This window comes from Macrobrachium nipponense, chromosome 6, assembly GCF_015104395.2.
Source record: "Macrobrachium nipponense isolate FS-2020 chromosome 6, ASM1510439v2, whole genome shotgun sequence".
Taxonomy (NCBI): Eukaryota; Metazoa; Arthropoda; class Malacostraca; order Decapoda; family Palaemonidae; genus Macrobrachium; species Macrobrachium nipponense.
Window position 1 is genome coordinate 77,464,940 of NC_061108.1, and position 20,626 is coordinate 77,485,565.

Below are 20,626 nucleotides of genomic sequence, written 5' to 3' on the forward strand. Positions count from 1 at the left end.
TGAAAGTGAGGATCCCTAAGAAACGTACGTATTCTTATATAACAGGAACCAGTAATGAAACAAAAAAAAAAAAAACCACACATATGGAAGTAAAAAGATTTAGCAAAGTATGTCTCAAGAAGGAATCAGTAATATACGGGAAAAAACTAAGATATTAAAGAATCAGGAAACAGGTGCAAATGATATGGATAATATTCTATCAAATTCATTTGAAGTATTGATGCAAATAGAAGCACAAGAAGATACTACCACAGAGGTGGAAGGAGGAAGTTGTGATGTACCAGAAATTAAAGAAAAAAAAGACCTTTAGAGAGAACACCACCCAAAACAAAGAAACCAACTATAATTAGAGAAACATCGGTCAAACCAAAAACAAAAGATATGAAGAAAGAACAAAAACAAAATAAGAACATACCTTTATCTCCTAGAATAATAATAAAACCTATAGATGCAGCGATCCAAAACACCAAAGAAGTGGAGGAGAACCATACCATGAATGATGGTGACTGTCAATGGTGATGAGATTACTCCATCACCATCACCAATAATCGCACCGGCAAGAGCAAATAAAGCAATAGATATACATGATAACACATGTGGATGTAATGATTGCTTCATTGCATTGTGCAACAATAACAAAAATATAACAAAAGATTGTTTAACAAACATAAGAAATTTTATGAAATATAGAAAGAAAGAGGCCACTGATTTAAACACCCACGAAAAAGGATGCATATGTATTGAGCACTTAAAATATAAAGATAAACAACTGAATGTTGTAAATAAAATTTTAGAAAAAATTAAAGTTGTTAATAATCCAAAAAAAGAAAACAAAACATGACCAATATAACATAATATTTTCAAAGGCTATATTATACAATGGAACGTAAATGGTCTACAGACCAGATTACACCTGGGAGAAGTACAAAGGTTATTAAAGGAATATGAACCAATGATATAGTAGGGGAAAAAACCCCATCGTCCCCCAACACCTAGGTACTAATACCCAGGTAGTCGATTTTTCTTCCTGGGGATTAGCACCTAAGTGTGAAATTTCACACCTTTTAATAAGGTGTTAATTACTGACCATAAAGGTGTGAATATAACAAATAGGTGTGAAATTTCACAGGTTCCCACGGTTGTTTCGGCGCCCCGCAAAACTCTACGGGGATGAAAACCCTGATTCTCAACCCTCATTTTCTATGGGAGGTAAAAACCCTGATTTCAACCCTGACCCCAAAGGACTTCATACTCTACGGGGATGAAAACCCTGATTTCAACCCTAAACCACCCACCCACACAGGACCCTCATACTTTATGGGAGGTAAAAACCCTGATTTCAACCCTGACCCCAAAGGACTTTATACTCTATGGGGATGAAAACCCAGATTTCAACCCTAAACCCCCCCCCCCCCCCCACAGGACCTCATACTTTATGGGAGGTAAAAACCCTGATTTCAACCCTAACTCCAAAGGACCTCACGCGGGCGGTCCCCGGGTTACGATGGGGGTTCCGTTCTTGAGACGCGTTGTAAGCCGAAAATCGTCGTAAGCATTTTGCATTTTTGGTGTCATATTTCATCTCCCAGATGAGCGTTGTAGGTGTCGTAACCCCGGAACATGCGTCGTAACCCTGGAACATGCGTCGTAACCCTGGAAATAACATCTATTGACAAGCGTCGTAACCTCGGAACGTTGTAAGCCGACACCGTCATAACCCGGAGACTGCCTGTACTCTATGGGAGGTAAAAACCCTGATTTCAACCCCAATCCCAAAGTTCCTCATAGTCTACGGGGGTAAAAAAACCCTGATTTCAACCCTCAGCCCGAATTCCCTCCACTAGCCCCTTGATGATGATGTAAAACTTGAAATCACAGGTTCCAACATGTCTCCCTAATTTTTTAAGTCAATAGGGTACTCTGAAAATTAACTTAACAAAACCCATTTCAGTCTTAATCATTTATGATATGTGTATATGCTGCATAATATTCCATACATAAAGAGGTTAAATGGAAAATCAGATTACATACAGAATTGTTAATATTTTTGTAACAAAAGTGACAGAAATACATGAATTAATATTCCATAAAAAATCATACAAGAATACACTGGAAAAGGTGTACAAAAGAATACACAGACATGATATACAATCGTTTTATGAAAATAATACATCATTGAGACACATTGCCTGTATATGCCACAAACATCTTCCCCAGTTTCCCGATCGTGTGCGAAAGATAATTCATCGTATACATCTTGATAACAAGTTCTTCATATATAAATCTTCCACACATCTTTCCTCTAGCAGGGATAAATTCTTTTTCGTGATGACCACGCAAGTGATTTTACCAATTTTTTTTTCATTTCATCACTAAATGTAGATAACACAGGTAAATACTGATTCACCATGTCATCTTAACTCGTCCACTTTGTCCGATATCGGCGGGGAAGATAACATATTTGACATAGTCATATGATGATTTAAATTCTTCCTTTAATTTCTTCACCGAAAAAAAAATTGGTTGAACCTCATCTGCTTGGTATCCCTGCTCAAACGGTCAGCATGGTCTTCATCTTTGGAATATGCTACACTCTTTTGGGTATATTCATTATCTTCAACAGGGGCACCGATACCATATTTGGTTAATAAAGTAGCTACGGTAGGGAGATCTACTTCATCGTCACATTCCCAAGAGGTAATATTTTCTGGCCTTTTCACAATGGCTGACCCTTCAACACAGCAGTCGCGAAGACAGGCGTATGTTGCACCAGCTCGAGAATATCGAAAGCCTGCAATCTTGGCGTATGGATAACTTTGAACGACATCTTCAACCACACCGTAATTCCTGCATTTAATACAATTAGTGGCCACTACTAAACAAGTATTTCTCTTCCTGAACCTATTTTCGGACAAGTTCCTGAAAACTAACTTGCACAAGGAGGTTCCTGAAGCCATGGTGAGAGTGTGTGCCTTAATATTCTGATGGTTCAAGAGTTAATGAGCCACCGAATCCCGCAATCGAGCTTCCCCACCCCCTGACACTATGAGTCATTAAAGATGCCCCCCTTTTATCAAAATCACTGATTAAACAAGTTGTATCATATCACCTGAAGCTATGAATAACGCCTGACCCACTTTCGAACTGTTATCTCAACCTCGTGATTAAACAAGTTGTATCATGTAAAGGTTAATCACACGTTTAAACAAGCTGTATCATTTTCCCAACATTCTCTTTTTCACATCTCCCACCATCTTCATACCACTACCACCTCTTTTCAATGCATTGTGCCATGCTTCTATTTGTTTTTTAATAGCTGCATTCCTTAACATCCAATCTTTAACCCCTGCCATCTCAATTAAGTAGTGATAATTGGAAATATTATCAATGTTGGTTTTTTTACTCTCTTGAAGTTCTCATGCGATTTCTAAAATATTATAACCTGCCAGTTGATGAGCTAAATCCCCTTCTCCATTCCATTCAATCGAGATAGAATTTTGTAAGTGTTTAACAAAAGCTGTAGCATACGACTTTGGAGGTTCTTTAAATAATATTGGAATAATACCTGTTAAATCAGGATTGCTTCTTTTGCGGCTAATATCCCCTTTAACTGTTTTCAATGTAATCGGAGCATTTACCCCCTCCTCCCCAGCTACTTCAGCCACCTCGCCCACACCTTTTTTAAGAGAATGAGGAGGTCCCGTGAGTGATTTGGCCGCCATGGGAAATTTTGCCTTCATTTTAACATTAAGAGGTATGTGCATGTCACGGTTGTATCCAACTTACCATTACCCTCAAGGTTAGTATCATTATTATCAATATTATCACAAACCTTTCTATTCATTAACCTCTCATATGTAACGGCGAGGGTAACGTAAAACTCCTTCGTTTTTCGTCAATTAAAATGACTCCCTATCATACTCACAGCTAAAGGTAGTAACACCGATAAAATAACGCACCCTTTACAGCTTTTCAATATATTTTTCTTCTTAGCTACAGATGTTGGACAGAAGATGAATTTCACGCCTACACTTTCTTAAGTGTTTAATGAATTTCTTATCTTGAGTTAGATTACTGCAAAGAAAATTTCTAAAATTTCCGATGTGGTAGCAACAAAACCACCGTTTAAGATTGGAATGACTTTACTTCTCTCGCTGGGTGATAAACATATGATGAATAAAATAAAGTTTTTATTTTTATATATTAAAGGTTGTTTATGGTTCAAATCCGTACAATTTGAGATTCATCGACCCATGAATTGAATTGACTCGGGTAACCTTTCCAAAGAGTATCCCGCAGGAATTAAGGGCGGGAGCCAAGTTGTCAACATTGAATCTGGCTACAACTGCGTCGTTACAGCACTAGAAGCGTATGTGCTACTCAGGAAAAACCACAGCACACCAGGTAAAAACCTCACCAGGGATGTGAAAACCCCAATAAGGACAAATCGGATCAGAAGTAAACACACACCTGACATGCCACTGAACAGTGACTCCTTCAAGACATTGGAAAAAGACAACAACCTTAACATCTATGTGTACACAAATTGTGTGAACTGGTCATGGGAAAACATCAGAAAAAATGATGGACTACATTTCGCTAGAAAGGGGGTAACACGTCATATCCCCGACTGGTCACTCTACTGCTGATCACGGATAACCACCTCACACTCATCAAAGACATGTTCGCCTACGTGAAGGCATTCCACCTTGGGGTAAAGACAACAAGGAGAGAATACACAGGTGGCATGTGTTATCACTGTCTAACTTTGTTTAATACCCCCGCCATTTGCGATGCCCACACCCAAAGTTTTTCAACCCGAACCACAGTTCTATTAGATTTTGAAGCGTACAACAGACAGCCTGACGCGGATGAAGACCAGAGAGTTGTGTCCAAGCAAAAAGTTTATGCATATTGCTACGCAATTGTCGACGGCAGAAGCGAGGAATACTGTACGGACAGGGTAGGTGTAGGTGAAAGTTGTGTCGACGATTTTCTAGTAAAAATAACTGAAGACTGGGCCAGGATACATGAGACGATGTGGCACACAAAATAAGCATGACCTCCGAAACAACCCGCCAGTTTGAACAGGCTACACACCGCAAAAGTGGCAACATTAAGTTCACCGATAACACTATCAAAGTGCAACATCACGCGCACTACATACCTACGGACAACTATGCGTGTGCATTATGCAGAAATTGCAGTTTTAATTTGAAATATGCAGACAGAGCCCTACCAGTGTTAGTACACAATTTGTCTTATGATGCAACACTCATCTTGAAAGAAGCGGTTGCCAAGCATAACTTTGAAATCTTGAAACGTGATGGAGGTACATTTTATTTGCTTAAAACTAGCAACACCAGAATGATGGACAGTGCCCACATGATCAGAGGATCACTTTCCAGTCTCGTGTCGAGTCACATCAAGCAGAAAGGAGCTTTGGAAACCACACACCAGATGTTATCTAAATATCCCGACGAGTACCCCAAACTAGTTTTGAGCACAGGTAAACAGCCCTACCCTTACGACTACGTCGCAGACTTCGAAGTGTTGTAAAAACCCAGCATCCTTCCCAAAGTGTGTTTCAATTCCTCACTGACAGGGGAAAGCATACCCTGTGTGGAATGCTGCAAACTGTTCTAACTTATTGGATTACACCGTATTATACCTTCTCATGGACGTGGGATTATTGGGGGATGTTTACCTAGCTTGGAGGAAGGCTACTTACACGCAGTTTGGACTGGACACAGTTTACTATTTAACGTCTACCTCCCTCTCACTAGACGCTTTTCTCCACACTCCACGAACGCGCTTCCCCCTGATTTCCGGTGGGGAAACTTACCAACTGATCACTAACAACATCAGAGGCGGTTTCTGCAGTGTAGTCCAAAGTCACGCCATAACGAACAACCCCGAGTTAAACCCACAATTTAAAGCTGGAGACTGACAATCATATATACTGTACGTTGATTTTACCAGTCTTTATCCTACGGCGATGAGCAGATATAAAATGCCTTTGGATGAAATAACAGAGCTCTCCCCCACCGAACTAGAGAGGTTTACCACTAGCGATATCACATCCACCAATTCGCAGGGAGAACACAGTTATTTAATCCTCCTCGATACTAAGAAGGTTAGAGATGATGTCACTCTCAGGACGGATGAGTTCCCTCTAGCTATACATCACATGAACGTAACCCTCCAAGATCTATCCCCTTACACTAAAAGCCTATTGGAAAAGTTTAATGTGAAGCTCCCTAAAAAAAATGTCAAACTGGTAGACACACACTTGCCAATGCAAAACCTCCTAATTAGCCTTCCCCTGCTACAAACATTAATAAGACTCGGTCTAGAAGTCGACGTTATAAGAAAAGTTTGCGAGTTCAAACAAGGATTTTATTTAAGGGAATACGCCACAGAGAGTGTGGAGAGGAGAGCAAAAGAATCAGACCCTGACAGGAGGAACACCATCAAAATCTTGATGAATAGTCTTTTTGGCGTGACCATTAAAAACCCTTTGAACTATTCCACCAGGACAGTTGTCACCACCAATGAACCCTCACTACTTAGAAATGTGTCTAAACATACATACAAGTTCTTTGAAAGGTTGAACACTCAACGATACATTGTGAATCACTGCAGAGAGACCGTTACAGCAGAATTCGCGATCAATGTTGGGTTCAGCATACTGGACCTGGCTAAGAACATGATGTACAAGTTCCATTATGACATCCTTCAAAAACTGTATGGTGATAGAGTACACCGACACTAACAGTTTGATCTTCTCCCTGGAGACTGACAACCTCGCACATGAATTGAAAGATGTACTTAAACCGCATTTGGATTTGAGCAACTTTCCCAAAACTCATGAAGTGTATGACGATACGCGCAAGGGGGAACTCAGACTCGTCAAAGTTGAAATAGGCATCAAACTTATCAGAGAGTTTATCGGCGTAAAACCCAAAGTTCATTCATATGAAACACAAAACAGTCGGTGCAACACTTTAAAGGGGTTTCAAAGATGTCACCAAAAGAGTATTAGTCATGCCAATACTGAGATGTAATTGAGAATAATGAGATCACTTACACCAAGGTTCACAATTTGCAGATGGTGGGAGGAACGATGTGTCACACCTGATAGAGGAAGGTAGCTCTACACCCTTTAGAAGATAAGAGGTATTACATGACCCCTTACAAGTCCCTCACTTACGGTCACCCTCAGATCCCAGTGAATGAATGAGCTGGAGGAGCGGAAGGAGTTGACAAAGAAGAAGATGAGGAGGTCCTGACACCTCTGCTGCCATCACCGACATGGCCATGGCAAGCACATCCAAAGCCTCCGTCCAACCTTACAACTTTCAACCCCCCACTCCTTCACACTGCTTCCCCAAGATAAAAGGTTGTTCCAAAAGACGGAGAGTGGACAGCAAATTGGAGGTTAACCAGCAGTGTCTGATAACTGCCTTCGTAAATTCTTGAACAAAGTTGATGTTTCCTCCCCCTGCTAAGAAAAGTTGACTCAGTCTGAGTAGACGTGTCACACACTAAAATGTGTGCCTGTATATACAAATTTATGTATGAATTTATAGTTTAAGTTATTGTGAATGTATGTAAAAAATTACTATAATGCATAAAATCAATGCACAATCAAATTCGTTTCTCTACTACCCCCACCTGTATATAAAAAAATTATGATGAATAAAAACATTGCACAATCAAATTCACTTCTCAACAACCCTCACCTGTATATAACGCTCAAGGAAACGTCGCATCTGCTCAGTAGCATATTAACTGCAACCATGGAAACGAGTCCCTTCCAGGGAGAAATCTTAAACCTTTTCGCCATTCCTGCATGAATTATCATAGCGGGTTTCAGCAACAGCGGAAAATCGATCCTGTGTCAGAGCATAATTGAAATGTCTGAGGCCAACTTTCACTGTATTTCATATTGTGGAGTCCCTTTTAACGAGAGAATGCCTTGATGAAGTCATTGGGCTTCTGCACGGCATATCATTCCCGTGCTGAAGCCTGGTGACGGGCAAGAGGGCTCTCGAACTGGGGAATTTATATTTTTCTCAGTTTGACTCTAAATTTCTCTCATCCTATTTCTATTACATATAATTGTTTCATTCTTCTTCATATTTATCAACTTTCTCCAACCTTGCTGTCAAAACTCTTACCCATTTCACTGTCCAGATGTTTTTTAGGGGACATCGTATCCGGGATTGGAAATTTTTTTAAAATCAATTGTGGGAGCTGTGGTGGTCTTGCCAACTACCCAATAATGTTTGGACACCTTGGAATGTCAGTATTTCCATACTGGCATGCGGGACTATTCTTGAACAAAAACTTGGCCTTCGGATTCCAGGGGTTGGCTGGTTTCATAGAGATAGGACTCTCAGCATTCTGTCCGGTTTGCCTGCCACTATGATTAAAGTGGGGATGATTGTATTCTTGTAATGCTCTCAGTCCTATCAAGCGGGTTTGGCATACACTTGAGCCACTCTAATCATAGTGGTACCATCCCTTTGTGGTAGGGTAGGGAGTGGACATTTGGGAAGCAGCTCTCGCAGGTGTCATTGGTGGAGAAATTAATTTCATGAAAAGATAATGGGTTCTCTTTTGGGATGTCAGACAGTCTAATTTTTTTTTCTTTCCCCCAACTAATTTAATGACTGAAATTAATGTTTCTTATACCCCTGGATCGAAAGGCGAACCTCAGACACTGTTGACGACCTCTGCTAATTTAATTATGGAAAACTCTGTTGATGACCTCGGAACTAGGAAGGAACCATTCTAATGATATCCCAAAATTGAGTAATCTGGGTAACGCAAGGAAACTTCGAATCCTTCATGTTACCCAAATTCCAATAGAGACAAATTATGAGTGTTATGGATCTATAACAGAAATAAGAATGAAACTGGAAGATACAAAATGGGATTCATGGATATCTTACAATAGTCATGACGAAGCATTTAGTGCAATATGTAATATTAATAATATAAAAATTAATAACTTGAATATAATGGCTGCTCTTTGCGACAAGGTACCAAAAGATTTGGATGTTTATAGACCTGCGAACTGGTTTGAAAAAGATGCTGATTTAGTTATGCCTTCCCAGAGGAAGCCAAAACCACCGATGTGGCTTGTAGCTGAATCTCAGGGGGTTACAGGGAACTATTTCAAAATATGCAAATTAATTCAGAAAAAAGTAGGAACTATTGCACTGGGAGATATATCTCGTTTTGGAGAAAATAGTTACCTTATCTATGCCAAATCATGCACACCATCTGTAATATTATCCAATCTTAAAACAAATGATGATGATATTAAGTTAGATGTCAAACCCCACCTAAATTTTAGCTATGGAAGGGGAGTAGTTTTTAACAAAGATCTGTATGAATTTACAGAGGAGGAAATACTGGCCATGTGTCCACTAAATGTGTGGAAAGTACACAAAGTCCCAGGTACATCAATGATTATCCTTACTTTCCAGGATGCTGATGTACCTTCAAACATTATTATTGAAAATGAAATTATTAAAGTTCGACCATTCAAGCAGAAGCCACTGCAATGTTTTAATTGTTTTAAATTTGGACACCCGTCAAAATTTTGCAAAAACGAAAAAATGTGTGGTATTTGCTCCAAATCTTACCATGGAGAATGTGCACTTGAGGCCAGGTGTTTAAATTGCAGCTCAAATCATAAATCCACTGACCGGAGCTGCGAGCTGTATAAGTCGGAAGAAGCTGCCCTTAACAAATCCAATTTAGAACATATAAGTGTGGGATATGCCAAAAGACTATTAAATAAATCAAGTAGTTATGCAAAGGCATTAAAATCAAACCCACCTAGCACTGCCAATAGGTCTAGAAAAAGAAATATACCATCTAATGATAAAGTGCTGCATGATGAGGTAAGCATATTGCCTTCTGAGGCTTTGCCACAATGTATTAACAGTGGGGCATTGCCTATCCCCGCACAACCTTCGTCCCCCATTACAATAAGTAGTACAAACCTCTCTCAGGCCATGTCCTTGCCTGATTTGATGGAGTTTCCACTTAAAACCAACTTGCCTGGTGCACCTGTTGTGGGGAAGGTGCAAAAACCTAGAAGCCCACCACCTATTAATCGAAAAAGAGAGAGACCTCCATCTCTCCCACCCCCTTCCATGAGAAACATTAAAGCTATGACGTCAAATAAATTTGATGTTTTATCTGTTGATGTTCCTGATCAACTGGAAGATAACTTGAATAAATCAGAAATTCAAGTTGAGGTCCACCATCCGCCTCAACAAATAGATCAAAAGGACACAAAGAAAAAGTCAAACGTAAATCCCAATATATCAAGACCATCTCTAAAGAAACCTACAGGAGATAATGTTAGATTAAAAGTTGCCAATGGGAAGACCTCATCCAAGATGTCTTCCAGAAGTGATCCATAGTTTTCTCCCCCATTTTGCAATGGAATTGTCAGGGTTTAAGGGCCAAATATGAAGAACTTAAGCTACTAATTCATGAGCATTCACCCATAATTGTATGTCTACAGGAGAGCAAGCTTGATGCTAATATTCCTTGTCCTCGAGAGTAGGTTAGCCATAGAACACCATATAATCAACAAGCAGGGAGCCATGGCGGAAGTCTCATTTACGTTCGTCGAGATGTTCCCCAAATATCTTTGTCTATTCGTACACCTCTGCAGGCAGTGGTTGTACAGATTGATATAGGGAGAAAGTATACAATATGATAATATTTTGTATGATAATTTAGTAGAGGTGATTCAACAACTCCCCCAACCTTTTCTCTTACTGGGAGATTTGAATGGTAGACATCCTTTATGGGGTGATGTTGGTGGCAAAACACAAGAAGGGGGCAATATTATATCATCAATTGTGGAAAATGAGGATGTCGGACTCCTTAATACAGGAGAGCCCACACATTTTCATGTCCAGACAGGTACCTTGTCATGCATTGACCTATCAATCGCAAGCTCTAATTGCCTTCTCGATTTCGATTGGAGGACATTAGATGATTGGCATACTAGTGAACATGCACCAATCATTATGAACACCAACAATGGTCCACCTTTACAGAGATCGCCACGATGGAATCTTGACAAGGCAGACTGGGGTAGATTTCGTGAGCTAAGCAAAATTGAAGAGAATGCAGAACAGTTTGAAAATATTGATGATGCCATAGACATGCTGAATGGAACCCTTCATACAGCAGGAGTCAATTCAATTCCCAAAACAACAGGGTTATTCAAACGACGACCAGTCCCCTGGTGGTCTTTAGAACTAACTGCCCTGCACAGAGCCACAAGAAGGTATTTAACCCGATTGCGTAGACACTGTACTGGGGAGAATTTAATTATATACAAGAAATGTAGAGCACAGTTCCGTCATGCCATGAAAGAAGCTAGGCGTCAGTCTTGGGTGTCTTTTGTTTCTTCCATTAACTGTAGAACACCACCATCTTCTGTGTGGAGGAAAGTAAAAAAGATAGCAGGCAAATTCACCCCCAACCCACCACCAGTGTTGAAGGTGAATGATCAGTATGGACTAGAGCAACTGAGGTTAGCAATGCCCTGGCGGATCATTTCTCAAATGTATCATGCAAGTGTGAAGCAGCTCCTGGTCACCAGTTTAGGAGCATTGAAGAAAAGAAAATTTTAAATTTTGCAACAGGAAGGGAAGAGTCATACAACTCTCCTTTTACTGAAAGAGAATTTGACTCCGCACTTGCTACGTGTAATGATACTGCCCGTGGACCCGATGGAATTCCATATGCAATGATTAAACATGTACCTGTTAATACCAAGTTGTTTATTTTAAGCATTATTAACAGAATATGGCATGATCATAGTTATCCAAGTGTTTGGGAACTAGCCATTATTTTAGCCTTTTTAAAACCTAGTAAGGATAAGTTTTTAGCTGCAAACTATCGACCAATTGCATTGACATCTTGTTTATGTAAGATCATGGAGAAGATGGTCAATGTAAGACTGGTATGGTACCTGGAAAAGAAGGGTGTTTTATCACCTATCCAATGTGGATTTAGAAAAATGCATTCAACGACTGATGTGTTGATGCGACTGGAATCCTCTATTTGTGAAGCCTTTGCTTCCAAACAGCACCATGTAATAGTCTTTTTTTATCTTGAGAAGGTATAGGATACTGCATAGAGATATGGTATACTTAAAACCATTCATGAATTGGGGTTACTAGGAGAGTTACCATTGTTCATTCAGTCATTTGTTTCAGATAGATTTTTTCAAGTGAGAGTGAGGGAAACTCTATCAGAGAAGAGATGTCAGGAAGAAGGAGTTCCCCAGGGTAGTGTGCTAAGTGTAACACTATTTGCACTAGCCATTAATGGGATATCCTCTGTCATTCCCCAAGATATTCTCTCAATATTATTTGTAGATGATCTCTCCATATCATTTGCTGGATCTAGAATGTCGATGGTTGAGAGAAAACTACAACTCTCAATTGACAAAATTATTCAGTGGGCTGTTATGAATGGATTTAAGTTTTCGACAAGCAAAACTGTTGTTGTCCATTTCTGTCGTATTCGGGGAGTACATCCAGGCCCGGATATATACATCAAAGGCCAACGGATCCCATGTGTAAGTGAAGCTAGATTTTTAGGTTTGATATTTGATTGCAGGTTGACATGGGTTCCTCACTTAAAGGCGTTAAAAGTTAAGTGTCTTGGGGCCCTGAATCTTTTAAAAGTATTGTCACATACATCATGGGGGCAGACCGCAAAACTATTTTAAAATTATACAAGACCTTAATTTTTTCAAAAATCAGTTATGGGTGTGAAATATACTCCTCAGCCACCCCAAGCCGATTAAAGGTATTAGATTCTATACACCATGCTGGTATTAGATTGTCTACAGGAGCGTTTAGAACTTCGCCTATTCCAAGTCTCCTTGTTGACGCTGGAGAATTAACTGTAGACCTTTACCGAAAGTTTTCTATTATTCGGTATTGGTTTAGGTTGCAAAGACTTCCCAATTCTTTAGCCTGCAGACTGCAAACTTTGTAAGGCATTGTAGATATTTTGAGTTACACCCAAAATCTCCTCAACCTTATGGTTTTCGGGTAAAACAATTAATAAACGGTCTTGATATAGCAGGAAATAGAGTTCTTCCATTTAGGATATCACCAACCCCTCCATGGAAATTACCAGATATCTTTTTGTAAATATTTTATTGGTATAAAAAAGAACATGACTGAATTAGAAGCTAGGTCTCTCTTTCATGAACATGTCGAAGAACATAGGGAATCGACTTTTATATATACAGATGGCTCCAAATCTGATGCTGGCATTGGATTTGGAGTATATAGTAGTTCTTTTAATTGTAGAGTTGCACTTCCTCTAGTATCTTCCATATTTACTGCAGAACTACATGGCATATTAACCGCTATTGAGAAAATAGCATTAAAAGATGGGGGAATTTTACCATTTTTAGTGATGCAAGAAGTGTCCTTCAAGCTTTAGAAGTTTTTAATTCTAGTAACCCTTTGGTTTTAAAGATTTTAGAGTGGCTTTTCATTATTGGTCTGAAAGGCATAACAGTTCGATTTTGTTGGGCTCTGGCACACGTAGGTGTGTGTGGAAATGAGGAGGCAGATTCATTGGCAAAGAATGGTGCAGCTGAGTTGCTACCAAGAAGGTATCCCAGTCCATGTAATGATTTTTTACCTACAATTAAGAATTTTATTTATAATAATTGGCAAAAGCATTGGGATAGCTTAGCTGATAATAAGATGAGAGAAATAACAAATGTTATATCCCCTTGGAAATATAACGTGATGCCCCGAAAGTGGGAGACTACTCTTTGTCGTCTCCGAATTGGTCAAACTCGGATGACACATGAGTTTCTGCTAGCTGGCCAACACCAACCATATTGTAACGACTGTTTGATACCCTTGACAGTGAGGCATTTGTTGACTGAATGCCCCACTTATAGCATGGAAAGAAATAGATATCTGTTTGAGGCTCGAGGTGAGGATGGCAGGTTCATCCTTGCCAAGATTCTTGGACATGTGTCGTACAATGCAATTGGCATTTTTAGATTTATTTCAGAAGCAGGTCTTCTGAAAGCTATTTAACGTTTACAATGACATATTTGCTTTTATGGTTTTAATTGAATATACTTTTATTCTATATTTATAATAAACGATATCGGCGTCAATGACCTTCGATGTCAGGATGCCAGAAAACTTCCAATCATTCATTCATTCATTATATTGTGGAGTCAGTGAACACCCTCTAGAAAGACATCACACCATAAGTGCTAAATTCAAAGTATCCAAAGAGATACTAAACACATTTGATTATACAGAAAGAGGAATGAAGGATGGAAAAGGTCTTTTATTTGTACTGGACGACCATTTTCTTGAAGCCAGTGGCAATAAATTCATCACCCAGGCATCCACTGATATACGGCATTTGGGCATATCGGTGATTTTCATAACCCAGAACATGTTCCACTCTGGTAAATTCAGCAGGAACATTTGTCTCAATTGCTCCCATTACATCCTCATGAAGAACCATGACATTGGACAGATTGAAACTTTGGGTAGACAGTTGTTCAGCCGGCGAATAGGTGCGAAGTCTTCGGACATATACAAAAGAGCTTTAACACATAACCGGTACGGTTATCTGTTAGTGGACTTTGCTCCGTCAACACCCGAACTGTTACAGCTCAGAACGAATATCCTCAGAGAGACCGAATACCAAATCACGTACAAATGACTGAAGAACAGTTCCAACTGCACAGGAATTTATATGAGAATGTAACGCAATCTAGCTGTTTTAAAGGTGTGAATGCGCTACTCAGAGCCGCAAAGAATTAGGACAGAAACATAACTAAAGTGGACGTCACAGGTTTTTTATGGGGTCAGCCATCATACGCCCTACATAAAACCACATGCAAGCGTTTCCTTAGGAGGAAAATCATATCTTCCAAACCTCGAGCTGTGGCCAGCACAGGTCTGGCCAACATGTCAAAACTTGCTCCACACAATGAAGGTTATAAATATCTGCTATTCTTCATCGACCAATTCTGAAAAAAAAAAAGACGGTGTCACAGTGTGCGATGCTCTGAAAGTGCTTCTAGAATCTAGCAATTTTTCAGGACTGTCCCTCCTGAACAGCGACGAAGGTAGGGACTATTATAACAAACATGTGGGGAAATATCTAAAAAGTAGGAACGTCTTGTTATATAGCGTCTACCCGCGGGAAATTAAATTGTCTATAGCTGAAAGGGTAACAAAACCATAAAAACCGAATATACTGATACCTTACACACAAGTACATATTGAAATATATCAACGTTCTGCAGGACATAGTCGAAAGCTATAACAATTCACCGCACAAGAGTCTAGGGAATGGGCAGATGCCCAAGGAGGTGCATGCGATGAAGACTAAGGCGGACATTAAAAGTCAGTTCTCGAGAATGTATAAAAACGCCTTTCCAACAACGGGTCGCATCAGTTCAACCTTGAATGTTGGAGACACCATACGCATAGCTAACGAAAACTGGAACGCTGCTCTCAGGAGAGGATACACAGTTCAAAATACTCTAGAAATTTTTAAAATTGAGAAGCTCGTCACTCTGCAAATTCCCACAGTTTACATCTTAGAAGATTTAGCAGGAGAAGAAATAAAAGGTACATTCTACAGAGAAGAATTAATACCCACCGAATTGCCTGAAACCTATGACATTGACATCTTAGGGAGTAGGAGAGGCAACAGAATGCAATATCATGTTAACTGGAAGGGTTATCCTGCTCAATTTAATTCGTGGGTCGAGGAATCCCAAATTGTGCGGACATGAGTTGTAAAAAGGAAGCTTTAATACATAAAAACAAAGATTTTATTATATTCATCTCCTGTTTGTCCCCCTCTGAGAGTAGAGTAATTTCCACATCAAGCAGAGGGTTTATCGCTACCACATCCGAAATATTTAGAAATTTTTTTCACGGTAATCTAACCAGAGAAACAACCCTCATTAAAAAGCTCAGAAGGTGTAAGACGGAAATCCGTCAAGTATCCTTGAAAACGACAACATTAGTGGGGAAGGAAAACATATATTCTGTCCATATTACTTCCTTTAGCAGCCAATTTGATAGGAAGTTTTTTTAAATAGGAAAATTTTTTTAAAATGAAGGAGTTCTACGTTATACCAGCCATCATGTAAAAGAGGTTAACAAAAGTTCGGGGAACTTGTGGTAACAGCGTTGGCAATAACAACAACAACAACGTTAATAACCATAGCATCAATAGTGACTACAATAACAATAATAATAATGTTAACAGCATCAATGTAGGGGATGGGGATAAAGACAGTAGTGGGGGAGGTAGGGTAAACACAGGTGTGGGTGATGCAGAGAAGCGCGAATTTTCCCATGAGTGCTAAAACATTTACACCTCCACCTCCTTTACCTCCCGTTGGGGATGACCATGCGAAGAAGACGGGAGAACCACTGATTTTGAATGTGTTCAACCACAAAGTTACCTGCAAAAGAGTATATCCTGACCTGACATGTGTTATTCCTATATTGTTCAAAGATTATCAGATACCGTATGTAACATCCCTAGATAATCATCTGCAAAATTCAGGCGTGACTGAATGGAATGAAGAAGGAGACCTGTCCCACCCACTTAACGGATATAACATTTTAGATGTGGCTAGAGAATTTCAAGCAAATAAGATTATTATTATAAGAATAGTTTAACCAGACCACTGAGCTGATTTTCAGCTCTCATAGGGCTGGCCCGAAGGAACTGGGACCAAATAGGTCATATAGTATAATACTCATTAAATTAAAATTAAGTAAAAAAAAAAACTGCACAGAGGCATAGGCTTTCATACTAGAACACAAACAGGCAATAAATACACTTACTCACGTTTCCATACATACTAAAAATGTTATTAGAATTAACAAATAGTCAAGAAACTTAAACGTTTCATCTAAAATTCATTAATTGCTCTGAGGTTTTTGTATATATACTTATTTTTATATTTTATTAATTAAATCAGAGTTTCTTAGAAATGCCATAATCGGAACCACTGAAAATATGAACGATTCTGACAAAATTTCTTTTATTGCTTTACTTCCAAAAGTTGACAGTCTCTGCTGGTCATACTTTGGACAATCACACAATACATGTCTGACAGTTATCAATACCTTGCACTCTGACCACTCCGGAGCAGGGTCACGTGGGCTGCTCATGTGTCACACGAGTTTGGTCTATACATAGACGTGTCAGGATTACTTGCGTGTGTCTTTCTCTCTGTATATGGAGCTCCATTTCATAACGTCAGGTTTTATTTGTTTTAGTTTATTACTTTCAGGTTCTTCGTTCCATATATTTTGCTATTTATTTACAATTATTGTTTTTATATAAGCTACAGTGTCACACTTATAGGGATGTTTACATTTGTTCTCATCATGTGGACTGCTTCCTTGGCTGCTTTATCAGCTTCTTCGTTTCCTTTTATTCCGACATGGGCAGGGACCCAACATAATTCAATATTTTTTCCCTTTATATATAATTTATAGAGTAAAAACTTTATATGTTGCACAATATTATTTTTGGGATTATAACTATTAATGGCTTCTATAGCGCTTCTAGAGTCGCTATAAATCACGAAATTGTTAAAGTAGTGTTCTTTGATTATTTTTATGGCCAATGTTATTGCACACAACTCTGCTGTAAATACTGAGGCATTATTGGGAAGTGAGAACTGGCATGTTTTATCCTGGGACACTGCAGCATATCCCACTCCGTATTCTGACTTGGATCCATCTGTATATATTGCCTAATGTGGACCTTTTCGGCTTTAGTGCTCTGTTGTATGTTGTCTCTGATGTTCTGGGGTATAGGAATACTTTTTTGATAGAAATTTTAATTTTGTACAAATTTCTATTTTATTCATAAGCCAAGTAGGAGGAAGTCTTACTATTGGAGGTAGTTGGATATTTATATTTACTGACTCAAACAATCTTCTTGATCTAATTGGAAAAGGTGGTGAATGATTGTTAATAAATACATCCCTTAGTTCAAATAATTTTTTGGTTGTTGAATCACTTGACTGAATTTTTAGGGCACTTTTCATCATTACTAACTCTCTATGGAGAGAGAGAGAGAGAGAGAGAGAGAGAGAGAGAGAGAGAGAGAGAGAGAGAGAGAGAGAGAGAGAGAGAGAGAGAGAGAGAGAGAGAGAGAGAGAGAGAGAGAGAGAGAGAGAGAGAGAGAGAGAGAGAGAGAGGTAGTTCACCACATTCAGCCTGTAAAGAAGGGGTTGGTGATGATTTAAAAGTTCATGTACATATTCTAAGTCCTTCGTTATGAACTGGGTCCAACATTTTCAGTACTGCGTTTGAAGCTGAGCCGTATATTTCACTTACGTAGTCAATGATAGACAGCTCTGTTGCTTTATATAGTAATGTAAGGGTTTGTCTATCAGCTCCCCAATTAGTGTTTGATAATTTTCTAATTAGATTCAATGCTCTTTTACATTTTGATTTCACATATATTATGTGGGCGTTCCAGTTCAAGTGAGTATCAAATACTAATCCTAAAAATTTTGCAGTTTGGCTAATTTGTATACTTTGATTTCTGATTTTCAAATCTATCTCTTCACCTTTCTTCCATCTTTTATCTTTATAGAATATAACTGCTTGAGTCTTATTTATGGACAATCTAAATCCTACAGATGAGGTCCATTCATCTATTTTTATTATAGATTTGTTAATGATGCGCTCTGCATGTTTAATGCGAGATGCTGAATAATATATGGCAAAATCATCCATATAAAGGTTGCTTTTAATTCCGGTGAGTAGATTTTAACTGATTTCATTAATTGCTAAGGTAAATAGTGTGCCACTAAGGACACTTCCTTGTGGAACACCATTTTCAAGTGGGAATGTTCTGGACAAAGCATCATCAGTTTTCACCTGAAAACTTCGATTTGTTAGAAAACTTTGGATGAACATGGGTAAATGTCCACGGACGTTGTTGTTTTGTAATGCTTTTAATATAGGATACCTCCATGTAGTGTCATAAGCCTTTTCTATGTCAAAAAGACTGCTACAGTTATCTGTTTTTGTTCAAATCCTCTGCGTATATGGTCTTCTAGGATAGAGAGAGAATCTAATGTAGACCTGTTACACTGTGACCCAAATTGAGTGGAAGTTAAAATTTTGTTTTCTCGAATGTGCCATGTTAGTCTAGCATTTACCATTTTTTCAAGTAATTTGCATAAGCAACTTGTTAGAGATATTGGTCTGTAATTATTAACATTGCTTGGATCCTTTCCAGGTTTGGGGATAGGAATTATTATAGCTTTACGCCACTCATCAGGAAATAAATTCTGAAGACATAAATGATTATAAAATTGTAATAAGTATGACTTTGCCAGAGGTGCTAAGTGGTCGATTATCTCAAAGCAAATATTGTCACCTCCAGGAGTAGATTTATTGCTGTTCGAGAGAGCATATTCCAACTCTTCCATATTAAATTTTCTATTATAATATATATCTTCTTGTGTTTCGAAATCTATTGTTATTAGTTCTTCATTATTTTTCTTTGTGTGGAAGTGTTCATCTAAATTTTTATCGCAACTTACATTCGCTAAGTTTTCTCCTATTATATTACTTAATTCTTTTGGATCAAGTATTCTTTTTCCATCTTTCAATATGGCATGTCTAGGTGGTTTAATTTGGGTACCATTTATTTTTCTGAATTTTTCCCATAATATAGTCATTTTTTGTAAAGTTCTTTCTAATATTGGTAATGTTTTATTTATTTTACTGAACGTTCTATTTAAATTATCTAGTCGTCTCCCTATTGAGTGTTTTATATTAATTAAGTCTGTTAGTTTATCAGACCACCATGGGACTTTGTGCTTTGTTGGATGGGGCTTTGACTTTGGTATTGCTTAATCAGCAGCCTTTTTAATGAAATCAATAAAAATTGTGTTAGTTTCATTATGGTCTTCTAAATATTCAAATGGTTGGATATTTCTTGTGTGCACTTCATATTTCTCCCAATCTGCTTTATTAATATTATAATGAGGAACATGTTTTACAGGATTATTATGTAATAAGGATATTAATATTGGAAAATGATCACTGGTGTGCAAGTCATCAACTATATTTGCTGTACAAAGACTTGGGTCTACCGAAGAAAATGTTCCATGTGTTTTCGAAAAATATGTACTAATTTCGTCATCATTTATACAGCGCATGTCGTTTGACTCCATGAACTCTTCAGTTTTACTCCCTGCTCTATTTGAGATTGTACAGTTACAGTCCCATATCCGGTTGTGAGCATTAAAATCCCCTACTATCAATGTAGGTTCTCTGCCATTGCCAAACAAATCCTTAAGTTTTTCTGTGTCGTAATTTTGTTAGGTTGGTTGTATGTTATAAATTACATAATTATAGTTTTTTATTCGTATTTTGATGGATGCTTGATATTTGCAATTCAGCAAAGTTTAGGGGTGCTCTGTCATAACATACTTTGTTATGTACATATATAGCAGTACCTAAATTTCCTTCTTCTTCTCTAGATGTAGATACTAAGATATATTTACCGA